At 31.9% G+C, this 8,824-nt stretch overlaps 1 long non-coding RNA gene across 1 annotated transcript; it reads left to right on the top strand.

The window, feature by feature from the left end:
• Positions 1-5,547: 5,547 nt before the first annotated feature.
• Positions 5,548-8,187, top strand: LOC141710850 (uncharacterized). Its single transcript, XR_012571094.1, has 5 exons — positions 5,548-5,814; positions 6,250-6,478; positions 7,562-7,647; positions 7,734-7,775; positions 7,861-8,187. It is a non-coding gene; the product is annotated as an uncharacterized LOC141710850 (long non-coding RNA).
• The last annotated feature ends 637 nt before the right edge of the window (positions 8,188-8,824 follow it).

The raw sequence follows: 8,824 nt of genomic DNA, 5'->3' as shown, positions 1-8,824 counted from the left end.
AATCTTTCACATGTTAAAGTCTGATCTCTATAAGTAATGAACATGGTTTTAAGATACAATCTCAACTCAGTAATGTCATCAGTATGAAAGGCATAAGTTGTTTGAGGTACCTTCAATTCAGCAGTTTCAGGGCTGTTGTCAGCATTTGCCATCAGGGCATAATTCACCTCATGTTTAGAATCTGAAGTGTTTGTCCAACTTTTCTTCTTCGTGACAAGTGCCTTGCCTTTGTCACTTTTTCCTTTCTTGCAGTCAGGAGATATGTGGCCTCTTTCACCTCAATTGTAGCATTTGACATTTGAGTTGTCTCCTCTATCAGACTTTCCTTTACCTTCAGACTTTCTGAACCCTTTCTTATCAGAACTTCCACTTTTCCTGGAAAACTTCTTGCCTTTTCTGAAATTCCCGTAGGCTATCTTTGTGATACCATTTACCATAAGAGCACACAATTTCATCATCTCTTCATTAACATCTATTTTAGGTAAACTTTCAGTTTCTGAATCATCATCATCAGAATATGATGACTCTGAATAAGACTTTATGATGAGAGCCTTTCCTTTGCCCATTTTTGAGGCAGCAAATTTAGAAGATTCCTCCTCAGCCTTAAGAGCAACTGTCCTTGACTTTCTTCCATGCCTCTTGCTCCTTTGATCCATCTCAAGTTCATAAGTCTTAAGCATACCATAAATTTCATCAAGAGTAGTTTCAGTAAGATCATAGTTGTCTCTTATGATAGTAGACTTCAAATCCCAATTTTCAGGAAGAGCTAAAAGGAATTTTAAATTTGAATCTTCAAGATCATATTCTTGTCCACTAGTGACAGATCATTCAAGAGTTTGACAAACCTGTCATATAAGTCAGTTAAAGACTCATCAGCTTTTGAGTCAAAGTCTCTTGAGTGAGTATAGTTCTCATGTTCTTCTTGATTGCATCAGTTCCCTGACATCTTGTCTCCAAAGCATCCCATATCTCCTTTGCAGTTTTGCAATTAATTACCCTGTTTGACCTGACATTATCAATGGCACTATGCAGCAAATGCCTTACCCTTGCATCCTTGGCAATAGATGAGATGTTTTCAGCTGTGTACTCACCTTTCTCCTTTGGTATGGTCTTTGCTGGTTGGTCAGCAACTACGATAGGGAGCTTGGTAGGCTTATGTGGTCCTTCATTAATTATGTCAAGGTATTCTGGATCTGTAGCTTCCAGAAACATAGCCATCTTCACTTTCCATATGGGATACTCATAAGGTCTCAGTATGGGAACCCTAATAGTCTCATATCGATTGTGGGTTTGAGTCTTTTGAGTTTCTTCAATTTTGGCGGGCTTGGTTGGAGTTTGTGCTTCTTCAGACATGATTGTATGGATCTTTACTGTATGTGTGTTAACAGATAGCTCTAATACCAATTGTTAGGTCACACAACACTGTAGAAGGGGGTTGAATATAGTGTTAGTACAATCAAATCGATTTAACACAAGTATGTAACAAAGATCAAGTATATTGAATAAACTCTGTTACAATAAGAAATGTTGTTCTCCCTCAGTGATGAACAAATATCACTAAGAGCTTCTAGGTTACAATGTATAATCTTCTCGATAATGATAACACATATAGTGTAAACTCTAAGTCTGTGTTTATATAGTACACGGTTACAAGATAATTTCTAATTGATATGGAATACAATTCTGTCTCCTACAATATATCAATCAGATATCTTCTACAAGTCTTCTAGTCCTCTAACTCTTTCCATGCACTTCTTTTATTTTAGTCTTGACCTTCTACTGTAAATCAGCTTCCTTCCTTATCTGTAAGTCTTCCCGCACTTAAGTTCTGATATGACCTTAAGTTCTGATATTAAGTTCTGACTTCCAGTAAGTCCTGATTTCAGTAAGTCCTGATATGTCTTATTTTTTAAGATCAGAAAAATAAACATGAATCATATTAGACCTGACATCTCAAATATATCTAACACACAGTGTATAATAAGAGATGCTATTCACTTTAGCAAACTGTCACTTATCATTTTCATTTTAGGAAAAGTATATCTTCCATTTCTGGCTTAGCATATCTTTGCATACTGTGTTAATCTTGATCTTCCTTTGTCAGTTAATCGTCACCCTTGATCTTGCACACTCTTCAAGCTGCTTTTTGTAGACTTATCAATCCAACTGGTTGGATTGTTTTTGATTGTTAATCTTGGATATTGAACCGGTCTGCAATTTGTACTTTGAGATTTTACCTCGAGATCTTCAGTTAGGCATATAGAGATCTTGAAATCTCAATAAGTATAATGACTTATCGAGATCTCTAATACTCCATAGTTGATTTAACTTGTAGAGGTCTCTGAGTTCTCTATAAGAGAATTTGGCTTATCGAGATCTCTCATCTTCATATCTTCACTTTGGTTTATCGATATCTCTGAGTTCTCTAGTGACTTATCGACTTTTCGATAACTCAGAGTTCTCTAGTCAAATTTGACTTGTCGATAACTCAGAGTTCTCTAGCGAATTTTGGCTTGTCGATATCTCCGAGTTCTCTAGTGAAACTTGACTTATCGATAACTCAGATTTCTCTAATGAATGTTGACTTGTCGATAACTCCGAGTTCTCTAGGAAGAATTGACTTGTCAATATCTCCAATCTCCATGTCTTCAATTTGGCTTGTGGATATCTCTGAGTTCTCTAGTAGCTTTTCTGAGTTCTCTATAAGTCATTCTGGAGTTCTCGAATGACTTCTCTATAACACTAAATTTGTGACTTGTAGAGATCTTGACTTAGAACATTTTAGGAAAATGTCACTTAATATTTTCACAGTGTATAATAAGAGATGCTATTCACTTTAGCAAACTGTCACTTAATATTTTCATTTTAGGAAAAGTATATCTTCCATTTATGGCTTAACATATCTTTGCATACTGTGTTAATCTTGATCTTCCTTTGTCAGTTAATCTTCACCCTTGATCTTGCACACTCTTCAAGCTACTTTTTGTAGACTTGTCAATCCAACTAGTTGGATTGTTTATTGATTGTTTATCTTGGATATTGAACTGGTTTGCAATTTATACTTTGAGATTTCACCTCGAGATATCCAGTTAGGCATACGGAGATCTTGACATCTCAATAAGTATAATGACTTATCAAGATCTCTAATACCCTATAGTTGATTTGACTTGTAGAGGCCTCTTAGTTCTCTATAAGAGAATTTGGCTCATCGAGATCTCTCATCTCCATATCTTCACTTTGGCTTATCGATATGTTTGAGTTCTCTAGTGACTTATTGACTTGTCGATAACTTATAGTTCTCTAGTCAAATTTGACTTGTCGAGAGTTTTCTAGTGAATTTTGGCTTGTCGATATCTCTGATTTCTCCAATGAAATTTGACTTATCGATAACTCAGAGTTCTCTAATGATGTTGACTTGTCGATAACTCCGAGTTCTCTTGTGAAGAATTGACTTGTCAATATCTCCAATCTTCATGTCTTCAATTTGGCTTGTGGATATCTCTGAGTTCTCTAGTATCTTTCCTGAGTTCTCTATAAGTCATTCTGGAGTTTTTGAATGACTTCTCTATAACACTAAATTTGTGACTTGTAGAGATCTTGACTTAGAACATTTTTCCTAAAATAGATTTATTCAACTCCAAGCTTCTTCATAATTCTTCTGAAGCATGATCTTCTTGATCTTCTTCCAGATAGAATTCTTAGGCTTGATATTGTTTAAAGAAAAAGACTCAAGTCTACTCTTTTGACATTTTTACAGACTTTAAATGTTACAATATAAAATGCAAACTAAGATTACAATACAGCTCACTTAGAGTTGTCAATTTGACTTAGTCTTGTTATTGTACAGGCATGTCTTGCACAACACATATATTTTTAGTGACAATAAATGTGTGAGTCCGGATAGCAATTTGACAAGACCGGTTTTTAAAAGGCGAAAAAGATTTCAACAATTTATAAAAATATAACCACTATTTTGAAAATAAGTGTGAAGTACAACCATCATTCTGTAATTTACGATTTAAATATTTTATTTAACGGTGAATGCTTGAGGGTAGTGACGACAATCATTTTTATAAAAGACGGAAAGAAAATTTGACCACAGTTTTGAGAATTTGAAAATTTGGCCAGAAAATCGGTGTAAAATGCAGCCACCCCTTTGTAATTTACTCTTTATTTAATAATTTAATAATATTTTGGTCCATCAGAAAAATATGGTTTTATCCTGAGGATTATTATATTTTTACAAGGATTAGTGCATGCCCGCAGGCCAGCCACACATTTTGTGAATTTAACTTATTTTAATTGATGTAAATTCTGTGAATGTAGAGTTTAATCTTCAATAAGAACTATAAGCCCATCACTTCAGCTATTAGTGTATCCCTAAATTTTATTGGACAGCTAAAGGTCCGAGTCATTCAGCTAGTGTGATAGGACAACCTTTTGGTGCTGATAATCTATATATATATTATCTTAAAGGCTACTATTGCCCATATAACTTTTACCCATTAATTTACCCATGACCCATGATTTATGACCCACCTTATTTTTTTCCACATAAAACTTTATATTATACACATATCCATGGATGTTTCACATTTAAATCCATTTAACCCATATAGAAATTAACCTAACATATCAAGTTATACAGCTAAACTGCTCCCTAATAATAGAACTGAATATTTTGAATTATTTGAATTGTATTCTTTAAATTCTAAACATGGTAATCCTGTTAAAACTTGATAACCACTAATTGATAATGCTTATATGTGAAATCAATACATTCCTGATTCATCATCTCTCACAATCAATTATTTAAAATTCAAATTCTTATCTCACAATCAATCTTTTTTTATTTATTTCTATTCTATCTCTTATCTCTGTTTAATAAGTCTTTTGCTTTGATTTTTGTATTGTTTGTATATATATTTATATATATTCATATTTGGGTGATTTATGCATAAGAAACGACGATGAACCCTAAATCAATTAATTCGAAAAGTGTTAATTCAGGTATGTATATATATATATATATATATGCGTGTTTGTATATATGATATTATGTGTTAGTTTGGAAAAGTTCTTCAAATTCTTTGTTTACCTATATTTATTATTTAGTTTTCTTTGATTTGTGCATAAAATAAATAAACAAATTCAACAGGTGAATAATATGAAACCATGGAGGAGGTATGTATATGTTTTTACATTTATCTTAATTTGTACCTACCATAGATGAGGTATTTTAAAAATGATGATGAAAATTATTGATTTTGCCTAAGATGTTATCTGATTAATTGTGTCATGTAATCAATATATGTTTACCCACTGCTTGATCTGGTGTCTCAATGAAATGCTTATATTTTGACGATGTATATTTAATTTTGTGTAGAAAGTGAATAAATTGACACCAATGGTGAATAATTTGATACCATGAACGAGGTATGTGTATATGTACTTTTACGTTTATCTTGATCTATACATGTTATATATGATTGATTTTTACATTCTTATTCAGGTATTTTAAAACGATGATGGATTTTAGTAATTTTTCCCAAGATATTGCCTAAGATATTGTAGCAATTAAATATTAAGTTTGAATTTTTTTGAATTCAAAATCGTAACTGATTGTATATCTTCTCTCAGATCTCTCCCAAGAATGGTTATACACACACAAAAAGCATTAAACTTTTCTTTTTCCTTCTTCTTTCGTAGCCTTTTTTATATATATATTCATATATTTATGTATAATTTGTTTGATTTATGCAGGATGAAACTGTAATTGATCATACACCAATTATTTCGAAAGTGTTAGTTCAGGTTTGTGTGTGTATTTTCTGATTATCATTGCATCTATTAAAAATTTAATTCTCAATAATTCTCTCACCTCTTTTTCTTAGTTGTATTTCTATGAATATATATTTCAGCGTGTATAGATATATTTGTGTTTATATGTTTAGGTAATTTTTGTTTATACATATCGTTTGATTGGTTTATTATTCATATATCACAATCGGTTCATCTTATGTTTTCATGTTTGTGCAATTCTATTAGTACGATTATGGTGAAATATAGTTATTAAAATCACATAGATGATATATGGGTTCATTCAAATAAAGTAAGTTTTCCAGACAATGATATTACTTTTATAACCTTATCTTTTTTTTAAGTTTTTTCATGATTTAATGTTTGAGTTAATTATTAAAATGTGTAATTTTTGTTTATGACATGTTTGATGATTTTTTTGAAATATAGTGATGATTCAGAATGTGAAGAAAATGATGGAGATTTAAAGCCAAATGCACCTCCACAGAAGGACAGTATATGACAGAGTATATAACAGAGCTGGCTTGCTTGATAAATTGATCATCCATTCAGTCACTGGCAACCTTGGTGTTATTGGGCGTAGAAGTGTTTTTAATCTTGGTGCCATGGTTGCTAATCTTGGTGGACAGTTTGTGAATTCTGAAAGTAGTTGTTGAAGGTATTATATTTTCTCTTTTAAATATTATTAATGATTTATATATTTTATTTGTCGATTAAATATTTAATTAAAGTTTTGATAGAGTCTTCAATTGATTTTATATATTTCAACCTTAATATGTAAAATATTTTACATTGATATTACTAATAAATAATATGACAAAATTGTGACGTAGATATAATGTCAATATAGGACTATGTATTCTAATATTTAATGGACTTATGTCGAGAAATCTTTCACATGGACCGACCTTCCATCAAAGTTCCTTACTAAATCTTTGAGTTTCATTTGTTTACAAGTTTATAGCCTCAATATATACAAACTATGTTGATTGTAATATGTGGAAGTGTATGTGCCTCATAGATGGGCTACTTATATAAGTGAATAAGATCTCTAAAGTCGGGCTTAAACAACAAAGTAAACTATTATGATACTATATTTCCGGAACAGTTCAACTAATGAATGTTTCAGTAGCGAGGATGATGCAATTTTAGCACTTAGAATTGTATATGGACTAATTAACATTTTACAATTTATGTTTCCATAAAAAATACTTGATATATTAGACAAAGCACAAAAGTTGGCACTTCAGCATTGGATTGATTCATGACTAGCTTATATTTTTATTATGAGGAGTGGTGTAAAACTGATGTTGGCCAACCATTTTTCTATTGGTCAACTTTTTTTTCAGCTCCGACTTGCATATCTTAAGTCATGTGATTTTTGGAATCCTACATAAAGATCTTTAAAATTTTAGCTGCGAGTTTTTTTTTGAAAGTTGCTTATGACCTACAATTTGTTCAATGTGATACACATTTATTCTGAAACAGCTATAAAATAAAGAAAAATCACTTTATAATTTATAATTTATCAGGTTACATGTTCGATATATTTAAACTCTGTAAGTCAAGTTTATCTCATATATTTATCCCAGCTAATAATACAAGGAATGCACATCAGTTGGACATTTTTGGTGTTATGCAAAACTGCAGAAACATCTATTTACTCTAAATATTGAATGGAAAGACAAATAACACATATTATACTTAATCTGTTAAACTGAATGTGATGACTCTAAATCAGATTTGAACTTGGTGCAAGCCATTTTATGGTCAATGAGCTATTGGCGCGACGGAAAACTTCGAGATTATCATCAGCACTTCAGTCAGGTAGTTAAGTGACCTACTTTATTGATTTATATAAAATTAAGTGACCTACTAATATTTTTGAGATCCATGTTTTTTTTTTATTCCAGGCTAAAATAAGATCACGATTAAGTTTTAATTAAATGACCAGTGTAAGATCTTATTCCTTTCTACGAAAAGAGCGCGTCTTAAGTCTAATTTATGTTTTCATAAACATGTTGAGATTCATACTTGCAGGTTTCTCTATGGTTATGTTGAAGGAAGAACCTATGCAAATTTGTGTTCTCGGATGCTCAAATTAAATGACTGGCCTCCATCAAATAGGTTTGAAGATTTATTGCCTCGCCATTGTGACAACTTTATTAGTGCATTACCTTCCAGGCATACACATATCATAGGGATGGTTTTCTCAATCTTGCTGTGAAGTTGCCACCTGATGTACTTAAACTTTATTTGGATCCAAAGACATACATTGCTTATGGTGTAAATTACCTTGCTGAAACCGAAAAGGTCAGTATGGGCACTCAGGTTATCACATTTTCCCTCTATATTTGCTTCCTTAAACACGTCACTAAACTACACAATACAAATATTTAGCATTTGTGTAATGTAGACTTTTAAGCCGCTCAAATGTTTTTTGTTCTAGAATGAATAATTATAAGAAGTATATGCATTTACCATCTATTGGAGAAAGCAAAATAAAGATGATGATAATGTATTTAATTAAATGATTTTATTAAAATTATACTATAAAAATTGACAAGAATCCTGGAACCAAGATTATGCCTTCAAAAGTATTGTTTCATAAAGAATTTTTTTCATTTAATCATTTAAGGTCAGAATTAACCTCACGAAGGATTTATTTTCATTGTTGTCACTCAGAGTTTTTCTTGAGGCAAGAATACAAGGACTGCAGGAATATAAACACACTCGGATAATTACATATGTCCTTTGATTCCATGATCACCTAATTACCATGTTCAACAGTGTTATAAATAAAAAACTAAGGTTATTATTTGTTGTATTTAGTACTAAGATTCGGGAGCTCAAGGCCTTTAATGGCTGCTCTCGTGTTTCGTGGCTCGATCTGCCTTTACGAGATGCCTACGTATCTCTGTAAATTAGAGAATCAAGCCAAAAAATGTCGTTCTGATCTGTGGGGTGAGGCCCCTTATATAGATGTTGGGAGTCCTTGAATTGG

The sequence above is a fragment of the Apium graveolens genome, chromosome 3, assembly GCF_009905375.1.
Source record: "Apium graveolens cultivar Ventura chromosome 3, ASM990537v1, whole genome shotgun sequence".
NCBI classification, from domain to species: Eukaryota; Viridiplantae; Streptophyta; class Magnoliopsida; order Apiales; family Apiaceae; genus Apium; species Apium graveolens.
The sequence above is the reverse complement of the archived record's forward strand: the minus strand, read 5'-3'. Positions and strand labels throughout refer to the sequence as shown.